The following is a 23,147-nucleotide window of genomic DNA, read 5'->3' as shown; positions in this document are numbered from 1 at the left end:
TATACAGGGTGAAAGAATTGAAAACAAAACAACATATTTTTACAAATAAATCAGGAAAAACACAACTTCTGGTAAATCGATTTTTCCGGTTCAAGAGCTCGATCTTACACATCAAAAAAGGAACCAACATACCAAATTTGGTCGAAATCGGACTTTTCGTTCAAAAGTTATCGTGCTATTAGTCAAATATGTCGCTGGTACCTATGATTAATGTGATTCCTAATACATTTCCAGCGAAAATAATAACTCTTTGATAAGTATTGGCGATTAAAATTTTTTTATATGCGTATCCGCGAAGACTATAGCTCCCAAAATATTTATAATGAAAATATTTAGTTCATAATAGATGCCGACGAAAACAATTATTTCCCTTTCTGTTTCTGTGTTTGCCGACGAAAACAATTATTTCTGAAAACTTTTTACTAATTATAATTTTCGGGCACCCACAAACAGAAATGATGTTTTTTGCCGATACTCCTCAAAAAATGAATTTTTTCGCTAACACTTTATTAGGGATTATAATTTTCACAATCATATAATCGAAAATAATATTTTTCGCGGCGTTCATTGAAAGTTCTATCCTTAACGGCATTTTTCGGAGTTATACTTTTCGTAGGCGGCGGCGATGTCTTTTGTAAAAGACAAAATCTGAGATGACCTCATATCTAAATTTGAATCTTTTTATGTGTAGTATGTGTGGTCCAAATTATATGCTTTTACCATTAAATTTTTTTTCACATAATCATCACTACGATGATGATTATTACAATTACAATCTGGTCATAATTGACCACTGAGAAATTTTAACCTAACCTAAATTATTACTGTTCCTTAAAATTAAGAGCTTACCCCATAGCGTCTCTTATCTAACCTAACCAGATAGTGCACTATTCTAGCATACACACTAACGCGCACAAGCACTATGCTCTGCTTTTCTCTATCACCTATCACTTAAACTAGTTCAAAAGGCTTTGTCCTCTTCAGTCTTCTAACTTGCCCAGTAGTATCGAGGAGCTTTTTTTTTTTAGGAGGTGAGAATCTTCTAAAGACCGTCTGGGAAGGTGTCCCAGATGTGTTGGATTCAATCTGCCACGCTTCACCGTGCCGGATCGCCTACCAACTAAACTCACCTCTTCTTTCTCCAGCCGACGGGTCTGGAACCACTCTTAGCGAGTATATACACTGACCCGTCGACCTTACTCTTAACTCCCCCCTGGCACTTTTCGCGTGCGTTCCGCAGACTAAGTGACCCCCTAGCTGCCCCAACCCACACACACCTCGCAAAAGACCGGTCAGTGAAGACGACCGTCCCGTGCAACCCATGTGTGGGTGAGGCAACCGGGGTGCCCCCCATCCAGCATGAAACTAGCAAGAAGATACCAGTCGGCAATTACGAGTAACTCCAAGCATTCATGTTTTCATTCACTCACACTCACTCTCACACTTATACCTTATAAATTATTACGTAAATAGACTTCCCTATGAGAAATAATGAAAAACGATTATAAAAAATTTTTGTATGGATAAAATTATGGTACGATATTAAATAAAATAAATAAAATTAATAGGTAAACTCGATAAAATATTTGTATAAATAAAATTAAATAAACAAATAAATAAAATAAAGTAAAATAACATGATAAAGCAGTCAGCGTGGTTGGATGTAAAAGGTCCTTCCACACTGGCTGCCCTCTACAACACAAACACGTTAAAAAATAAATAATATGGGTCATCCTGCTTGCAGTCGCCTCTCTTTTTCCTCTTTATGCTTCATTGTTTTTGTAACAAAGGCAATGACCAGGTCGAAGTCACTCTTGCTACTGCAAGTACGCTGCAGCTCGGTACGCCCCGCACGGTATGCCGGGCATACGAATACGACATGTTGCGCGTCATCCACCACTCCACACTCGGGACATAGATCGTCCGCGGTCTTCTTTATACGATAGGTATATGATCTGAACGATCCATGTCCCGTCAAGAACTGTGTAAAGTAGTAATTGACGCGCCTGTGTCTGCACTCGTACCACCTTACTACATCCGGAATCAGAGATCTCGTCCAGGCTGCCTTTTCGACCTCGGCTGCCCATTCCCTCTGCCACATCTCTAAACTTCTGTTTCGTTCTTGAGGTCCTGAACCAATTGCCCCGTTACCCCTCTGATACATTCGGACTCTTTCTCTGGCCAGAATGTGCACCGGCACAGAACCAGCCACAACCTGTAAGGCAATAGTTGATACGGTTCTGTACGCGCTGCACACCCTGATCAGAGGTTTGTACTCTAAGAAGCATGTCTTTATATTTCTTCTTCTCCAGGGCCTCGTGCCATACTGGGGCCCCATACAGTGCGATGGATAAAATTGATTGCAACATCACCGCTCTTTTATGAGATCCAGGACCCCTTATATTTGGCATTAACTTGCTGAACGTGGAGGTCCTTTCTTCCGCTTTCCGACATGCCTCTTGCACGTGTGGTCCGAATGTCCGTTTGTCATCAAAAGTAATTCCTAGATATTTAACTGTCTTCTGGGGTCTTATTTCGAAGCCTTTGTACTCAAACACTATATCTTTTCTATCTCTCGGTCCCCTCAAGATTATCGCTTCTGTTTTCTCTACTGCTAGCTTTAGGTCATTTCTTTCTATCCATTCCGCGGTTGTCTTGATTGATTTGTTTACTCTCTCTCTCTCTCTCTTATACCCCAATTCATGTCGTCTTCTACTAGTAGAGCCAGGTGGTCCGCGTATGCAATTGCTCTTACTCCTCTCATCTTATTTACTTCTAGTACCCCGTTGTATAGTATGTTCCATAGTGTGGGTCCCAGGACCGACCCTTGGGGTACTCCTGCGGTCATTTCCATCTTCTTTTTTTTATATGCATACGGTTCTCTCGGACAGATAGTCCTTTATTATCTTCTTCTTCTTTAAGTACCGTGCCCAAATTTTTAGGCGTGGGTAGTTTCCATAACAATTTGCCGATATCGTTCTCGATCTTGTGCGGCATGTAACAATTGATCTGCTGATAAGCCAGTCCATTGACGAAGGTTTCGGAGCCATGAATATTTCTTTCGACCAATTCCTCTTTTTCCGTCGATCTTTCCATTGAGTATTAACTGCAGCATCATGTATCTGCTACCTCTCATTATATGCCCCAGATATTCAAGTTTTCTCTTTTTTATCATCTTCATTAAGTCACCTTCGCCTTGACCTACTCTGTTTAAGACTTCTCTGTTTGAAATGCGTTGAACCCAAGATATTCTGAGCATTCTACGATACGACCACATCTCAAAGGCTTCTAATTTGTTCATCATGTTAACCTTCATGATCCAGGTTCCACATCCATATAGTAATACAGGATACACATAACATTTTAGGAACTTGATTCTTAGTTGTAAGTTCAGCTGAGAGTTGCTCAGAATAGATCTAAGTTTCATAAATGCTCCTCTTGCAATTTCTATACGAGTTTTAATTTCTTCATCCGGATTTAGTGTCTCGTTTATCCAACATCCTAGGTATTTAATCTGGACACATAATCTGGAGCCCCAAATTAGACGATTCTGTCTACTATGAGGCCCCAGTTTGCTGAATGAAAAGCGTTTTTTATGTCCAACAGAATAAGGACCACCCATATTTTTTTGCTTGCTCTAGCCGCGTCTCTTATCCAGGTCGCGGCATCGACGGTCGATCGACCTTTTCGAAATCCGTATTGTTGTGATAATACTCTCTCATTTTTCAACATGCCTTCCAGCCTCTTCTTGATAAGTCCCTCGTAGAACTTACCAAGGCAGTCCAGGAGGCATATTGGCCGATAAGAGGATGCTGAATCGGGGGGTTTACCAGGCTTTAGGAGCAGAACAAGGTTCGCTTCTTTTAAGTCCCTGGGAAACTCTTGCTTCTGCAGTAGGTCGTTGCATATTCTTCTGATCAAACCTGGTTTCTCCGTTGCTATTATCTTAATTGCCTCTGGTGGCAGCCCGTCGGGCCGGGAGCTTTCCCCGTCTTCATCTCCTGACCAGCGGTTTTTATTTCCTCTTCCGTGAACTCCTCCACCATCGTTGGAAAGATTTTTGTAAAAGTTTGAATGTCCTTAGTGGGGAAGAGGAGTTCAGCCGATTTCATCCGCTGGCCCTCGTCCAGTTTATATGGGGCCATTATCCTTAATGACTTTATGGTAATTTTGTAGGCATCACCCCATATATCCTCATCCAATGCTTTTATCAGGGTCTGCCACTTTTCCTTTTTTCTTGTTTTATTTTTTTATTCAGTGTTTTCTTTAGTTCTTTGTAGATTTCTTTGAGCTTGAGGTTGCCCTGGCTTCTCGTGTAATTCCTTCGAGCTCTGAGGCATCTTTCCCGTAGACCTTCTATCTCATCTGTCCACCAGTAGGGGAATTTTTTGTTATTCTTTTTCTTCACGGTGGCCAACTTTGCTGCATTTTCTAATGCTCTTCTCAGTTGGCCAAGGTCAGAAATCTCTTCCTCATTGATCTTTCTGACCTCCGATAGGTATGTGGTTTTGTTAAAATAGATTTCGGTGTTTCCTATAGGCCGTCTTACTTTCCCTTTCACCTTAACCTCGTACTGGATGTAGCGGTGGTAGGTAAATAACTGGTCGTCGAGGACATCCCATCCCTGTATTCTTTTGGATAGCCCTTCAGTTGCGATAGTTACATCAATATGTGTCTGGCTGGTCCCTCTTACCAAAGTTGGTTAATTATTATTTAAGACTTGGAGGCCAGCCTGGGCTATCCATTCGTTCCAAAGTTCCCCCTTTTTGTCATTTATGGGGGAACCCCATAACCTCGATTTAGCATTGATATCCCCGGCGACCAAGATTTCTTTTTCGCTTGTGGCGGCGCTCATTATCTCATCTACAATAGTCTTGTATCTTAACATAGGGATGTTCGGTGATATGTAGCATGCCAGGAGGCTGAAATCCCTCAGTTTGATGAGTATGTGATTTCCGCCCCTGACAATGCCCCGCACCCCTAGATCCCTATTTCTCATGAGCACCGCCACATTTTTTCCTTTATCTTGTACCCATCCACCGTCCGATGTTATTTTTTTGTTTGGTTCGGGGACGATGAGCAGGTCAGTTTCCAGCTTGCAGGCTTTTAAGTGGACAAGATCGTGCGCTCTACGTGCTCTGCCCACGTTCACCTGCAATATCCGTATACCGGGTTGATCCTTGAGGTCCGTTTTGGTTCAGTTCCCTAAAGTCGTCCCTGCATCGGATTCGCCTTTTTTTGAAAAATTAAAATAGTTAAAAACTAGAATAAATAAATAAATAAGTATAGATAAAATGAATAAATAAAATAAATAGGTAAAATGTGTATAAATGAAATAGTTAGGTAAATAGAAATAGTTAAAACAGTAACATAAAGTTAAAATAGGTAATGTAAATAATAAAATAGATCTATAAAATAATAAATTAGTAATTTTAAAATTTATATAAATAAAATACAACCTAGGTGGGCTGTATATGGGCCCACCCTCGTTTTCCAGGAAGTCTATTTCGTTTTTTTTATTCGTTTCTTGGGGTTCTCCCTCATCTCCCCTTCTGTACACTAGGGCTCGATAGGCTGGACAGGCCATCCTGTCCATTCTATGCCCTTCCTCTTTGCAAACTGAACAATATGCTTTATTGTTACAGTTTGCGGCAGTGTGTCCTGTTTTCAGGCAGTTATAACAGCAAGCCACCCTGCTCTCCTCTTTACACTCGTAGGTACTGTGGCCAAACTTTAGACACTTAAAGCATCTCACTGGGGCGTACCTCTCCATTACCGGGCATATTGTCCATCCGATCTTAATTGTGCCGTACCTCCTCAGTTCTTCTGCTTTAGAGGGTTGTACGGCTATTGTGGCCACCTGCTCCCCGTGTTTGTTCGTACTTAGTACTTTTATGTCAATTTCTTCTTCCGGGATGCCCGTATAGCTTTTCATCCCTTCTCTCAGACTTTTCTCACTCACTCCTGGGTCTAAATTAGCTATAGTGAAGAAATTTTCCTTTCTCCTTATCGTTGTATTTATTCCTTGCATTTTGTTGTTAAGTTCTGCCCTCAGTTTTTGTGCTGCTCCCCTCCCCTTTAGCTTTACTAGGAGATCCCCCCATTTGTTCTTTTTAACCTGTCTACTTGGATCTCCATCTTTCCTATGTCTATCTTATTCTTCATCTCACTTAGTACCTCGTTGTATTTTTTTCCTTTGTCCATTTTTATAAGGAGAGCTTCCTCTTGTTCCACTTTCCTCTCTGCACCGAATTCCTTGCCTCTTACTAAAATCTCCCAGGATATAGTTTCTCCATGTCCTACATATTCGAGGGCTTTCCTTATAGTCTCTTTATTCAGGTCGTTTGCGACTACGACCCTCATGACCTCTGGGATTTCGTTTGTTTCCTTCCTTATTTCCTTTATCGCCTTTACTGCCATATCGTATGCGTCTCCCCCCTGTTCTTTTTCTAATCTGGCAACTAAAGTATACCATATTGTTTTTTTATTTGCTTTTCTTCTGGTGTTCTCCAGGTAATTTATTTTTCCTTCTTCTATTTCTTCTAGCATCTCCGCTAGGTCCTCCCCTACGTCTTTAATTGCGTTTTCTACGCCTTTATCTTTAGCGTCCTTTTTTGTAAAAACTAGACAGTTCTTTTTTTCTACTGTTTCCAGTAGACCCGCTTGTTCCCACTTTTTCTTTTCATATAGTTTCTCTTCCCATTTAGTGTCGCATATGCTCATAAAAGTTTTTTTCCCTCTCCTCATATTTAAGGCCCTTTTGATTTTTTCTTGTTCTTGTTTCTGCCTCTCTTGCTCCACTTTTAATTTACAGTGGTCACATTTTAATTCGTTTGGTGTTTTTTCGTTTGTACTATCCTCCTCCTTTTTGTTATTGGTGGATTTTATAATCCCTATCAATTTTTTTACATCGCTGTCCATCTCCACCTTTTCTTTAAGCTGCTCGCTTAATTTAGTGAACATTTCTTCTAGTTTTGTATTTAATTCCTCCAATTTCCTATTTATTTTTTCTTATTTGGATTCATTTGGAAACCGTATGCTCTCCTCCAGCCTTTCCCTCTTGAGGTCATTTATCCTCTCAATGCTTTCAGCTTTCCTTTTTTTTTGATGTTTATGATCTCCCCATCCTGATATTCATCCAGCAAGATTGTCGCCAGCACACTTTCTTCGATACTCTGCCATCCTTCTTTAATGTTGTCTTCTTCTTCTTCCTCTGATTGTTTCTCCCCTATCTGTTCTTCCTCGTTTTCACTATATTCTTTCATTTCCTCCTCTACTAATGTCGACTGCTTTGCAACAGTTGACCTATTCATTTTTTGTTGCCGATTGTGTCTTCGTACAAGTTCCCTCTCAAAACTATTCATCATCTCTCCTTCCAATTCTTTTTTTAAGTCGTCTTGCGACTGTTCTTCCTTATTATTTTTTTCAGTTTCCGTTGAATTGTCCATATTATCTCGCCGATGGCCGTCATTGTTGTCACCTGTCAGTTTTGTTTTTTTTATATTACTCATAAATGGTCCCACGAGCCGGGACGTGCTATACGTCTGGCGCGGCAGTCCGCCCTTACCGCGCTAAGGCTTAGGTACTTCGGGAGGTCTCCAGGTATCCCGAAGGGATCGTTTGTGATGCTCTAACCCTCGCATCTCTCATATCTTTGGCACGATAGCTTCCACCGTGATAGTGGGGATTATTTTATTGAGGTTTACTCCTCTAGGCTTTTTATCACGGTTGCCTCCGGACGCAGTGGCAGTCTGTATTCACAGGCTACCTGGAGTTTCCGCCTAACTGCTGCCTCCCTGTTACGCGGGATTTGGGATGGATGTGTGGTGGAAAAGGTACATTGGTGGGGTAAGACATGGCGGCTACACGCAGTGGGTATATCGAAAAAGTTTTCGAATAGAGATTTGTGATCGAAGTCCGACGGCGAAGGCCCCCGCGAAGTGTTTGGGCCCACCATCGACCTTCGGTCACAATGCTGAGGTGGACGAGATTAACTTTTAGGGACTAGAGTAGCCGTAGGGAAGTTGGAGTGTGAAATACAACTGCTGAAGGCGAAGACGTCGCAGACTGCTCGCCTCAGTTGCGACGCCTTTTAGCATCCAGCGGCGGTGTCCGGCGCCCACCCGGTGCACAGTCGCTGGACGCTGGGACTGTTCTTGGTTTCACCGATCGTGCTCCCCTCACAATTTTAGGGACCACGACCGGTTACTAGGCTCTCCCACCGTCGTCGAGGTAAAAATACAATCCCAGAGAGAGTGGTATCGAGGAGCTGGATTGCCTTAATATTCTCATGCATATGAAGTCGTTGGTGTGTAAAGGGGTAGTGAAGCGCAATACATGATGTCGTATCCTGTTGGCATCACTTAGCCTCTCCTACTCAATTCCTATATTCACCTCCAAGCTGGTACACACCAGTAACCTGAGCAACCCCACTGGAGATTGGGTAACTAACCCCAGTGGAAGGTGGGGTCAGGGCTGACGAAGAAGGGAGTCCTGGTCCTCCGATGAATAGGGGGTTGGGCTGAAGGTTAACTACCTCCTCCTAGAAAAACTACGAGTTATGAATGTGAAAGGAAGAAAAGCCGGACTGATCAAACGACGACGACTGTGCGAGAAAAAGGAATACGATTTGAGGGTTGCGACATGGAATATTCGAACCTTGTATAGATTGGGAGCTCTCCAAAATCTCTTAAATGAACTAAATAGATACAAAATAGACATAACTGCCATACAAGAAATGAGGTGGATTGGAAACAATATAATGGAAAAAAGAAGCCACACGATTTTCTACAGCTGCGATCCTAAAGATCACGTCTTGGGCACTGGATTCATAGTAAACAAGAGAGTAAAACATACTATAAGAGATTTCAGAGCAATTAGCCCCAGAATGTGCATTTTAAGAGTTAAAGGACGTTTCTTTAATTACAGTCTAATTAATGCGCATGCCCCGACAGAAGAAAAAGAAGATGAAACTAAAGAAGAGTTTTATGATGAACTAGAGTCCGCATATCAGTCATGCCCAAAAAATGATATAAAAATAATCTATGGAGACCTAAACGCCAAAGTTGGAAGAGAACAGCAATTCCAACCCACAATAGGTAGGCACAGTCTCCATGAGCAATCAAATGACAATGGCAATAGGTTAATAAACCTAGCAAGATCACTTAACATGGTGATTGCTAGCACATACTTCGTTCGAAAAGATATACACAAGGGTACCTGGAAGTCCCCAGATGGAATGACAGTAAATATGATAGATCATGTTATTGTAGACTCGAGACACCAATCGAATATAATAAACGTCCGCACCAGAAGAGGGGCAAATGCGGATTCTGATCACTATCTGGTCGAAAGTAGAGTAAGGGCTAGAATTTCAAACATCAAAAAGGAAAGGGGCTCTAAACATGAACGATACAAGGTAGAAGGACTCAAAGAAACAAACAAAAATAAAGAGTATAAAGAAAAGATAAGCATCAAACTAGAAAACAGACCAAAACATGAAAACCCAAATAAGGAGTGGGAAGAGTGCAGAGAAATCATAAAAGAGACAGCTAAAGAAGTGTTAGGCATAGAAGGTAAAGAAAAAAGAACAAGAACGAATGACTGGTTTGACGAAGAATGTCAGATTATAACAGACAGAAAAAACAGAGCATATTTACTGATGAAACAGGGGCACAGAACCCGACAAGCAGAGGAAGAATATAAACAACTACGCAGAGAAGAAAAGAAAACTCACCGAAGAAAAAAGAGAGAATATATGAACAAACAACTTCAGGAACTGCAAGAACTAAGTAGATCGACAGAGACAAGAAAATTTTATCAGAAACTGAACAAAAGCAGAAAAGACTTCAAACCGAGAACGACGATGTGTAGAGATAAGGAAGGTAATATATTGACAGAACAGCAAGAGATACTAAGAAGATGGACAGAACATTTTACGGAAAAGCTTGAAGGAGATGGGAGTGAGACGAACCCTGATATACCATTAGACCAAGCAGACAACAGAGAAAAGAGTCCACCAACAATAGCCGAGATTAGAACAGCAGTAGACAAATTAAAGAACAATAAATCACCGGGATCGGATCAAGTAGCATCGGAATTACTGAAGGAAGGAGGAGACGCACTACAGAAAACAATGCATGTATTGATAACAAAGATATGGTCAAATAAACAGCTACCAGCGGAGTGGAATAGTGGTATTATTGTACCATTACATAAAAAAGGGAATCAGTTAGAATGTGGAAACTACCGTGGAATCACGCTGCTGAATGCAGCATACAAAATAATGTCCAACGCCATTTATGAAAGACTTAGACCACACGCTGAAAAAATAGTGGCAGGTACCAAAGTGGCTTCTGTAGACAGAAGTCAACAATAGACCAGATATTTGTTCTGCGACAGATCCTTGAAAAAACAAGTGAACATAACATCGACACACATCATCTCTTCATAGACTTCGAAAGCGCATATGACAATATAAACCGAGAATTCTTAATAAAAGCAATGAAACAATTTAATATACCAACACAACTAATAGAACTGATAAAAGAATCTCTAAAAGTAGAAAGTAAAATCCGGATACAAAACGAACTAACGGAAACAATAGATGTGAAAAAGGGACTACGCCAGGGAGACGCTCTATCATGCATCTTGTTCAACATTGTACTCGAGAAAATAATGAGGGACACAACAGTCAATACTCGAGGAACAATAATTAATAACAGCGTGCAAATACTAGCATTTGCAGATGATGTTGACATAATCGCAAGATCAAGAAGAGAAATGATAGAGGCATTCAATCAAATAGAACGAGCCGCACAAAATAGTGGCCTGAAAATCAACCAGAACAAAACAAAATATATGCAGGTAAGTAAAAACACAGAAATAAGGCAGCCACAAAATATAACAATAGGAGAATACAACATTGAGGGGGTAAAAAACTTTACATACTTGGGATCCCTAGTCACATCTGATAATAACGTAGCAGAGGAAGTGAAGAGGCGAATATTTATTGCCAATAAAAGTTATCATGGCTTAATTCGGCAACTAAGATCAGACAACGTCGCAAGGAAAACAAAATGCCAAATATACAAAACCCTAATAAGACCGGTACTCACATACGGCTCAGAAACCTGGACACTCACTAAAAGAGAGGAAACATTGCTAGCCACCTTTGAAAGAAAAATCTTGCGACACATATATAAGGGCGCAAAAGAAAATGGAATTTGGCGAAGAAGGTACAACTTTGAACTATACGAAATATACCAGGATCCAGATATCATAACATTCATTAAAATAGGACGGCTGCGTTGGATGGGACATGTAGAAAGAATGGAAGAAGGCGAAATACCAAACAAAATATTTAAACAGATGCCAGTAGGAAAAAGAACAAGAGGAAGACCGAAGCTGAGATATTTAGAACAAATAGAAAATGATATAAAAACCTTAAAAATAAAAAACTGGAGAAAAAAAGCACGAAACAGATCAGAGTGGAGAAGAATCCTGGAACAGGCCAAGACCCAGAAAGGGCTGTCGAGCCAATGATGATGATGATGATGATATGAAGTCGTTGCTCGTGACTTCCTGCCATCTTCTTGATGATTATATCCACAGTTTCCATTCCTAGGTTCTTATGGAGATCACTGTTTGTCACATACCAAGGAGCATCTACAATATTTCCTAGTATTTTGTTCTGGAATCTTTGTATTAATGTTATATTACTTGGTCTAGTACACCCCCATAGTGGGCATCCATAAGTCCATACAAGTCTCAATATTTGTTTGTAAATTAGTAACTTATTATGCATCGACAATGTGGATTTTCTTCTAATTAGCCAATACATTTTTTTATATCTTATATTTAGTTCTTTCCTTTTTTTCTTAACGTGCACCTTCCAGCGTAGTTTTGCATCTAATGTTATACCCAAATACTTAGCAGTATCTGCATATGGTACTTGGATATGGTTGATTATAACTGGTATATATTGTATTTTTTTGTTGGTGAAGTTAACATGGCATATTTAGCTTCATTCAGCCTGATTCTCCATTTTTGTGTCCATTTATGGATTTGGTTAACTGCTATTTGGACCTTGTTGGTCGCCTATTCACTTGCCGTCCCTACTGCTTGAATAGCTGTATCATCAGCAAAGGTAACTACTGTGTTGTCTTCCAGTACAGGTATATCACACGTGTATAGTAGGTATAGGACCGGACCCAACACACTGCCTTGTGGAACACCTGCTCTAATTCCTTGTAAGTCTGAAAAACAGTCTTCTTGCTTAATTCTAAAATGTCGTTCTTTTATGTATGATTGTAAAAGTTTTGAGTACTGTATAGGTAAAAAACATTTTAGTTTGTATGTTAAACCTTCATGCCAGACTTTGTCAAAAGCCTGTGCAGCATCAAGGAATACAGTTGAACAGACTTTCTTTTCTTCTAGGGATTTTTCGATAATATTTGTGATTCTGTGCACCTGGTCAATTGTTGAATGCTTATTTCTAAATCCTAATTGGTGTGTCGGTATCAAATTTCTTGCTTCAATAATTGGTTTTATTCGATATTACAGAAAGCAGAGATATCGGTCTGTATGACGAAACCTCATGTGCTGGTGTTCCTGGTTTAGGAATCATAATGACTTCCGCCATCTTCCATATCATTGGTACATATTTTAATCTGAATGCACCGTTAAAGAGGTTTGTTAATTTTACGATAGCTCTTCGGGGAAGATTTTTCAACAGCTCACCCGTAATTAGATCATAGCCAGGAGCTTTCTTCGGATTAATATTTTCCCTTATTTCTTCAAGCACTTCTTTTGGTGTAGTTAGCCGAATTTCTTCCTCTAATTGAAAAGGTTCCTCCCATCTTTCTTCGTCCCCTATTGCATTACCATTAAATGCACAATAATTCTTATTCTTCTTGTAGTTCCTTCTCCTATCGGAGGTTGGCTATCATCACAGCTATCCGTACCTTATTGGCGGCTGCTCTGAAAAGATCTACTGAGCTACAACTATACCACTCTCTTAAGTTTCTCAGCCAGGAAATTCTTCTTCTAGCTATAGATCTTTTACCCTTTATTTTACCTTGCATTATGAGCCTTAATATCTCATATTTCGCACCTCTGGTAATGTGGCCTAAATATTCTAGCTTTCTTGTTTTGATGTTCTTTATCACCTCGCAATCCTTTTGCAGCCTTCTTAACACTTCTGCATTTGTAACTCGTTGGATCCATGGTATTTTCAAAATCCTTCTATAGCACCACATCTCAAAGGCTTCCAACTTCTTTATATTTTCTACTTTTAGTGTCCAGCTTTCCACTCCATATAACAAAGTCGAGAACACGTAGCATCTTAATGCTCTTATCCTCAGCTCCAGGGTAAGGTCTCGATTAACAAACATCTTTTTCATTTTTATAAATGCTTGTCTTGCAATTTCAATGCGTGTCCTGATTTCTCTACCCTGGTCATTGTTTTCATTTACCCAGGCTCCCAGATATTTGTAGTTATTCACTCTTTCTACTTGTTTTCCCTCGATATCCAACCTTCCTACTGAATGTTGCTTAGAAATAATCATGAACTTGGTTTTCTTAACGTTCATTTGTAGTCCATAGTCCATACTGACTTGATGTAATCTATTTACTAATAGTTACACCAAATTCTTATACACCATATAATTATACCCATACCCCCATATACCCATATACCAAATTCTTATACATATTATTATTAGCACGAATCTGCCTTACATAGTAGTTATGAATTTATTAAATGGTAATTATAGTCCTGTCGCCAGTGGGGGTACAACGGCCTCCTTAATTCAGATGGACTTACCCAAGTTTTTTTTATGTATTTTGACCCGTAGAACACGAATTTTTTGGGTAACAGTCGAGCCGGATGTCGATAAGATTGTTATAAACAAAGAACTTGAGGAATCAGATAACAGCGATTTTTCGCAAAACAAAACATTTTTTTGTATTTTTTGGGTCATTCTAAGCAAAAAATGTTTCTACAAGTTTTTTCGTAGGATGCATAGTTTTCGACATAAACGCGGTTGAACTTTCAAAAAATCGAAAAATTGCAATTTTTGAACCCGAATAACTTTTGATTGAAAAATAAAATAACAATTCTGCTTACTGCATTTGAAAGTTCAAGTCAAATTCTATAGGTTTTGATTACTTTCCTTGCTAACAATTAATTTTTTTATTATTAAAAAAAGCTATAAACACATAGTGATTGAATGATGTTTTCAATGCATTTTTCATTTGAAATACAACGAGTAGGCGAGCATACACACAATTTCTACGTAGATTACGTAGGGTAGCAGCACCATTTTTGGCCATCTTAAGGAATTTCTTCGCCTTAATAAATCATTAAAAATCAAAAATTAGAGCTGCGGACTTGTAATTGAGCAAACGTATGACGTTAACTTTGTTTGATTTAATAGCCACTTACGTTTGAAGTTAAATTATAAGGACATTTTGTTAGGTATTTTTAATTCAGAAAGCATATAAAAACTAACTTTGTACCATTTGTGACCACTTTGCTCCTAATGTGGTTTATTCAGAAACCATTTGTGGCCATTTGTTTAATTCTACATAGATAAGGATGATAGTTTCTAGTATTTTTAGTTACCTAACACATTTTTTTACTAAAGGTAGAAAAATTATATTTAATTACTAGAAATGTTAATAAAATTACATGAAAAGGATAGTAGTTTCAATAAAAAAAATTGTTATTACAACAGTTTTAATCAACACGAATTACTAAAATTTATAATATTTATTGATCTCTTCAACAAAAAAGTAACCCCTTGAATTTTTTTTAAAGGTGGTTGAATTTCTTCCATTACCTCATCCTTTTCATACCAAATTTCATCCTTTTTTTTGTGGCCACTTCCAATCATTCCCATAGTTTTCCATTGTGCTGATTAAAACCTTGCCATTTTTTTCGTCAGTAATTATTCCTGGGAAAAACTTACTTTCGTACTGTACAATTACGTATGTAGATACTTTGTCCGCAGTACATATGTCAAGAGGGTTCTCTTCAACTACATTCTGTATATTTTTGGCCTCCTCACAGACAGGTTCCTCCCCTGATTCTTGTGTGAGATTGGTCTTTTCTAACCCGTTTCCAATTACTTGTTTTACATCTTCAGGGGCCTTTACATTACTCACGGAAACTGTTTTGTTTATTAGTTCGGTTTTTTTTAGTCTCTTTAGATTTTATCTTAATTCCATTTTTCCTAGAAGTTTTTTTTAGATTCTCTTCTTTACAGGCTCTTTTCGCCTCTTTGTCTTGCTTCTTTTTTTCTTTTTTTTTTCATTTCAAGTTCTTTTTCTTTTTATTTAGCCACCGCAAGTTCCAACCATGTATTACATGTTAGCACAGAAGGTAAGATTTCACGCTTTCTGGTTTTCTTGGAAATGTTTTCGTCACTGGGATAAATTAGAATGTTACTTAATAGGTCTACAGGCCTTCTTTTCGGAGTATAGACAATGGTAGTACCAACAGATGAAGTCATTAAGTCAACATTTGAAGGTATAGGCGAGTCCGTCAATTTATTAATAACACTGCTATTTTCCAATAGATCCATCGATTCATTGTCCATAACCACATCAGAATTTTTTGCTAACTCTTTATCTATTAACATTTCTGTAGCTCTGTAGCATTGTCTATGAAACTGCTTTCTTTAAAGGAAGGATTATTATACTCTGGAAAGTCAAATTCTACAATATTAGAGACTGTTGGAGTTGATGTTAGTACATTATTATCTTCCACTTCAATTACAATGGAATTGTCTACCATATAATGGTTAGGAATTTCCTCAGCCGACAATTTGCTGACACTCTCAATAGGGTCATGTAATAAATCTTCTTCGTTTTTAAACTGTACCCATATATTGTACAATGATTCATCAAAAGCATCGTATTTGGACTGTTTGAATTGTTTTAAAACGTCGGGATGAATTTTAGACTCCAAATATTTTAAATGTGTCAGACAAGTTTTCGTTTTGCTAGAGACTACTATGGGTTCTTTCTTTAATGTGATTTTAGAATAATCTACGTTATTAGCAGAAAACGGAAAAAGTCCACATGTTTTAAACCCATTTTGTAGAGATTTAGCAAAATCAGTTTCATCCATAATTTTTTGAAGGAGTTGTGGAATGTCATGTTTTTTGACATCTCTGCCGTTGTGAAATCTGTACATTTTTACTTCAGTTTTCCACTTACTTTTTAACGGAAAAAAGAAACTGACATCCAACGGCTGAAGGATGTGTGTCGTATTTGGATTTAAACACAAAACTATAATTTTATTCTCAATGCACAATCGACTTAAAGGCAAACTTAAATGCGAGGAATGTCCGTCCAAAAAAACTATAATCGGCAACGCAATATTACTTTCGTGAATAAAAGGAATAAACACATTTGAAAAGTATTCGTAAAAACACTTTGATGTCATCCATCCTTTGGGTGATTTTCCAACTCCCCAGTCTCTTGGAATATTTTTGCAGATCTTCTCAGGAAGCCGATCATATTTAAAAAGTGTAAGGGGTGGTGCCATTTTCCCTAAAGCATTTGCTGTTATTAAAGTGGTTATATTTTCTTTGTCCGAGGAGGATGAAGTATTGTAAACTGGAAGTCATTTCTCCGCTAAAATTAAACCGCCTTTTGGACATAAATAGAAAGACGTCTCATCCATATTCCAGATTCTTGCCGGATCATCCAAAACATGCTTATCATCTCCAAGTAAATCCAAAGTTTCTTTGAACCAGTTTCGGATTTTTTCTTCAGTAATTAATGATCTGGCTCTATTTATGTATTCAGACTGCTTTAATGAGAGTTCTGGAAATCTACGCATAAATAGATGAAACCACTTCCTCCCAGGAGTATTTGCTTTAAAAGGGGGTTTTTACTTGACTGTCTTCTACCAATTTTTTTATTGAAAAATAAAGGCCTTCTCGACAAATAGGAAAACCCATTTTAGCTGTAGTTTTGATCCAGTGTACCAGCCGATCTTCTATGATCTTCCCTAAAACTGGACTTCTTCCGACTTTGCCTGATGTTTCTGGAGCTCTTCCACTTAACTTATTGCGTATTGTGGAACGGGGTACTTCATACAAATTACATGCTGTACTTACTTTCATTCCACCTCGAATAGCTTCCACTGCATTCTTTACTTGCTGAGGTTCGTATTGAAAAAATGTTCGTTTTGGTCGTTGTCGTACATTATTATTTTTTTTCTTGATATCAATTTTCTTTTTACTCCGTGCCATTATCTGTAATAATAACAAACATTTATAAATAAATTATTAGTTATATTTTTATGTACATGATGTTTTACCGGTAACGGTATGGTTTCTTATTTGTTTTAAATAAATGTCAATGTATAGTAAATGCATACTCCAGGGTTCTCCATAAAAAAATTATATTTTTGTTTTACAACCCCATTTTGGGATACCTTGATTATTACAAAATATTTTTAAATCATTTTGTTAACGAACGGTCCGTTGCGAGTAAAACACCCTGTAGAGTATAACTGGCTACTATGGGAACACGCGTGTTTTTAAGTAGTCAGTAAATTATGTCATATGACCAAAATTGGATTTAACTGTTCCATTAGTAGCCACTATTAAACAGTTGCTGTGGCCACAAATAGGTCAGAAGTGTTCTAATAGTAGCCAGCAAATGGCCATTAATGGTTTGAATACAAAAATAAGTGTTCCATTTGTGGCCACCCAATTTAATAATGTATCGAGATAAAATAAGGAGTTTAAAAACAGATGAAATCGTAAAGAAATCATACCCAAAACTTAAAATCATACGTTGATCACAAAATTTTAATATTTGGCTTAAATACAGCTTAAATAAACTTACCTGTTTTCTTACGTATATCGTTAACAGAAGGTCTAATACACAGTGTCACCTACTTCAAGAATAAGTAGAAACTAACCTGTAAATCAGAATAAGTCGCAAATTGTAGAGCCATCGTGTTAGAACGAATATAGTCGAAATTTTTCCGATTTCCGTAAAGGCGGTAAACTTGGACCTTATTATATTAGATTATTGGTTTAGGTGGCCACTAACGGTGAAGTGGCCAAAAATGGTGCTGCTACCCTACATTAAAACGCATGCATTGGGCACGGGAAACACTATGTGTTTATGACTTTGTTTAACAAATAAAAACTTAATTTTTAGCAATGCAAATAATCAAAATCAATAGAATTTGACTTGAGCTTTCAAATGCAGTAAGCAGAATTGTTATTTTATTTTTTAATCAAAAGATATTCGGGTTCAAAAATTGCACTTTTTCGATTTTTTGAAAGTTCAACCGCGTTTATCTCGAAAACTATGCAACCTACGAAAAAACTTTTAAAAACATTTTTTACTTAGAATGACCCAGAAAAATTTAAAAAAATGTTTTGTTTTGCGAAAAATCGCTGTTATGTGATTCCTCAAGTTCTTTGGTTATAACAATCTTATCGACATTCGGATCGACTGTTACCCAAAAAATTCGTGTTCTACGGGTCAAAATACATAAAAAAAAAACTTGGGTAAGTCCATCTGAATTAAGAAGGCCGTTTTACCCCCCCTGGCGACAGGACTATTAATATAACTAAAGAGTTCAAAGTATTTCCTTAAAAATATTGTTACGCTCTTTCCAACGCTGGTATTACCTTTTTGAAAAATTAATATATACAGGGTGAAAGAATTGAAAAAAAACAACATATTTTTACATAAAAAATCAGGAGAAACACAACTTCTGGTAAACCGATTCTTCCGGTTCAGGAGCTCGATCTTACACATCAAAAAAAGAACCCATACACCAAATTTGGTTGAATTCAGACTTTTAGTTTAAAAGTTATCGTGCTATTAGTCACATAAGTATCGTCGCCATTTTGAATGCCTGCAATTTTTGTAAAAGGTAAAATCTGAGATGGCCCCATATCCAATTTTGAACCTTTATATGTGTAGTATATGTGGTCCAAATGATATGCTTCTTTCATTAAATGCACAATTCTTATAATATTTGCACGAATCTGCCGCACTAATATAATTATTCGGTAATTTTTCGAATGCTTTTTGTACATCTAAAAAGATGCCAATAGCGCACCTGTTGCGTTCTTTTATTGGTTGAGAAATGAAAGATCGCTACTTCTATCAATGCATTTTGTGTGGAGTGATTAGGGGTGAATACAAACTGGAAAGGTGGAATTATGTTATAAGTTTCTAGGTGTTCAAAGAGTCTTTCCTTTAGGAGCCTCTCGTAGATGTTGCCTAGAGTATTAACCAATGAAACGGGTCGTAGTGAGGGTGGGCTAGTGGGGGTTTTCGGTTTTCCCTGGTTTAGGGATCATGATTTTGCGATAAATTTTCCACGAAGTAAAAAATTGTCCCATCATAAGACATGCAAGGATGATAATTTTTGTTAGCAGCAGGAAGATTTGTTCTGGAAGTTGTTTGAGGCAACTCCCGTGTATGCCATTGGGGCCAGGAGCTGTGTTTTGCCAAGCCTATACAGTCTACTGACGAAGTAAAATATACTTACCTCTCTCGTCGATTTGGGCCACTCTCTGATAATAGTTGATCCCTCCGAGGGGGTTCGGATTGCCCAGATGTTGTTGTATGTTTTGCTGGTGTCTATTCGAAATTATTTCTCAAAATTTTCATTTTCTTGGGTAATAAATGTGGCTTAAAGTGTCATTTGAACACTTCAGCCTTGTCTAGAGGATTTGTTATTATTTGATTGTTATTTTTGGGATGAGAATATCTTTAGATTTTTTTTTCCGTTAGGATTTTGAATTTGTTCCAGAATTTACATCTGTCTCGGTAATCCAGACTAGCTGTCACATGCCTCCAAAGTCGTTCTTTGTTCATGTTGACATCCAGTCTGATAGCTGCCGATAGTCGGTTGTATTCTGTTTTGATGATTGGATCTCGAAATATTTTATACTCTCTGAGAACTCGGCGCTTTGTTTGAATGTTAGCGAGGATTCTTTGTGGAAGAGTTGGAGTTTTGTTTTTGAAATTGCAAGATTTAAAGTTTGTTGTACAATAATTTAAATTTTTGTGATCGGTGAGTCAACATCTTGTGCTGACGTGATATAACTCTGGGATATTGTGGGTGACATTATATAGGGAATAGTTTCCAATTGGCCTGCCTGTAATCACTTTTATAAATGTAGTTGAATTTTGGTTGGGGTGTCCATAGTCCGGTTTTAACTAGGAGCGGGAGATGATATGACATGATTGAATCACTGATGAAACATTCATCTTCGAAACTATTTATAATGCTTTCAATGCATAGAATATCATTGTTGATATCTTATGAGAGTTTTCCGCTCAGAATATTTTTTCAATAGTCACCGAATTGTATATGTCTAGAATTGAGATCGCCTATGAGAATAGCTCAATTGAGTGTAGAAAAATACTCAAATAGCGGTAATGAGAGGGGCTGTTAGGGATGCTAATAGTAAGTGATTACAGTTGTAATGGTGTTTCCTTCGAGTATGTTTAGTGCTAAGTAATCTATATCTCGGATGAGGCTATTAGGAGGGATTATAAAATATGATGTGATAGGGATATCTTTGTGGATAAGGAGGCCGTTTTTTGTGAGAGGTATGGCTTTTAGCAATGTGCTACCTTGCGTATCCGGTAAAATTAAGTGCAGTTTTGCAGTTAAGGAAAGGATTTGGATATGGTTTTTTGGCAGTAGTTGTTTTATTAGTTAACTTTATCTACCCCTGCTCTTGAGATTACTGCTTATGTTAGCCACATATATCTTAGCTATAAGTCAATAATATCTGCTCATGGTAGTTTTGTTTTTAGTGTTTAAGTAAGAATACAAAAAGGTATTAATTTAGGAGTCAATAAATAAAACCGTAAATTTTAACGAAAACCATTGCACATTCTGAACCGTTAATATTTGCAACAACTAGATATATTTAGTATAAAGATTTATCACAATTACAAACAAACGAACTAAGTATTACGATTCGTCAATTACGAAATTTCTAAACCTGTAACTTATATTATTTTTAAATCATGTTATATGAAAAACAATGGCCATGTTCACAAAGCATAAATTTTTGCAGCTGCCAAGAAAGTATTTTAAAGGAACCAACTGTCTTACGTTATCCTTGGATAACCACCCCAGCTACACACATACAGCGTGTCTACTTAAGTTGGAAACATATGGGAAACTTTTTTATTATTAATTTTACGAAAAAAAGTTATTCTTTATTAAAAGTTCTGCATGCCCCAAAACCTTAGATTCAATCATCAGATATCAAATTTTCTCAATATTATACGAGATATGTCAAAAAATATGAATTGCGGTCAAGGGTAAAGTACCTTTATTTCTCTCAATATCGAAAATTCTTATGACAAAAAGTGGTTTGGAATTAAAAACTAAGATTAAATATGCAAAACATGCTTCTAATTGAAAAAAAATAAATAAAAAAAGTTTCTTAAATTTATGAATACCCAACATCGTTTTTAATTATTACAAATATGATAACTCGTTTATTATTCATTTTACGAAAAAAAGTTATTCTTCATAAAAAGCTTTGCATGGTCTAAAATCTAAGACACAACCATGATATATCAACTTTTATTAATTTTATACGAAGTGTGTCAAAAAATATTAAATTCGCTCAAGATTATAGTACCTTTATATTTCACAATATTTCAATTAGAAGGATCCAATTGCATATTGAAACAAAGTTTTTAATTCTAAACAACTTTTTTAATAACCGTTTTCAATATTGTGAAAAATAAAGATACTTTACTCTTGAGTGAAATGCATATTTTTTTACATACCTCGTATAAAATTAATAAAATGTAATATCTGATGGTTGCATCTTCGGTCTTAGGACATACAGAGCTTTTTATAAAGAATACCTTTTTTTCGTAAAAGTAATAATAAAAGAGTTATCGTATGTGTAATAAATAAAAACGAAGTTAGTATCAATAAATTTGAGAAAAATTTGGAAAATATTTTTTTTAATTAGAAGCATGTAATTGCATATTTGATCTTAGTTTTTATTTCCAAACAACTTTTCATAATAAGAATTTTAGATATTGATAGAAATAAAGGTACTTTACTCTTGAACGAAGTTCATATTTTTTGACATACCTCGTATAATATTGACAAAATTTGATATCTGATAATTGAATCTTAGGTTTAAGAGCATGCAGAACTTTTTATAAAGAATAACTTTTTTTCGTAAAATGAATAACAAAAAAGTTTCCCATATGTTTCCAACGTAAGTAGACACACTGTATATAATTATTCTTAAAAATGATGCGGTTATTTCCATGCATTTTAAAATTATTGATATATTTATAACTTAAAATATTTACGGAAATACGAAGTTCGATCATTTTGTCTAAATTTCATGTGGAAAATGGTTAAATATATTGTAGCACACACATTATACCATTTTTCCACCACATGCACATAATATGCCATCCTTGGTATTAGAAGTAAACGCCAGAAATATATAGATGAGCGGCACACCCAAAAAAAATGATTAATTTCTAAAGGTACTGACCAGGAAGAGATGAATTGTCAATTTTCGTCATACTGTATGTTTTTGATACCTATTGCTGAAAACGAAAATGAGCTTTATTTTGAATTTTATGTGGGGAACATTGTCAAAATTGTAATTTTACCCTAAAAAAAAATTAAAATTAAAAAAAATTAAATCACGTTTTTTGCGTTTACTCCCCTATAGTATGGTATAGTTAGACCCAAACCCAGACATCCAAAGTGAAAGTTATCCTCCAACACCAAATTGTTCTATGTAGTCCACATTGGGCCGGTTGTTCGAACGCTAATCAACAATGATCATTATCAAATAATTAATTACTGTCAATGTCAACTTTTTTTGGGTTATTAAAAAGTCTGTGGAGTCTATAATCAATTAATATAACAATAATTATTAACATAATTAATAATAAATCTCATAATTGTAATTAATTATGTTTTCAGCAACCCAAACAAAGTTGACATTGACAGTTTTGGTGACAGTAATTAAATATTTGATAATGATCATTGTTGATTAGCGTTCGAACAACCGGCCCATAATGTTCAGAAAAAAGTCACACCATTTTTAGCGTCGGGTTTGGGGGGGAGAGGGGGGAGAAATCTG

This window comes from Diabrotica virgifera, chromosome 6 (assembly GCF_917563875.1).
Source record: "Diabrotica virgifera virgifera chromosome 6, PGI_DIABVI_V3a".
Taxonomy (NCBI): domain Eukaryota; kingdom Metazoa; phylum Arthropoda; class Insecta; order Coleoptera; family Chrysomelidae; genus Diabrotica; species Diabrotica virgifera.
The sequence above is the reverse complement of the archived record's forward strand: the minus strand, read 5'-3'. Positions refer to the sequence as shown.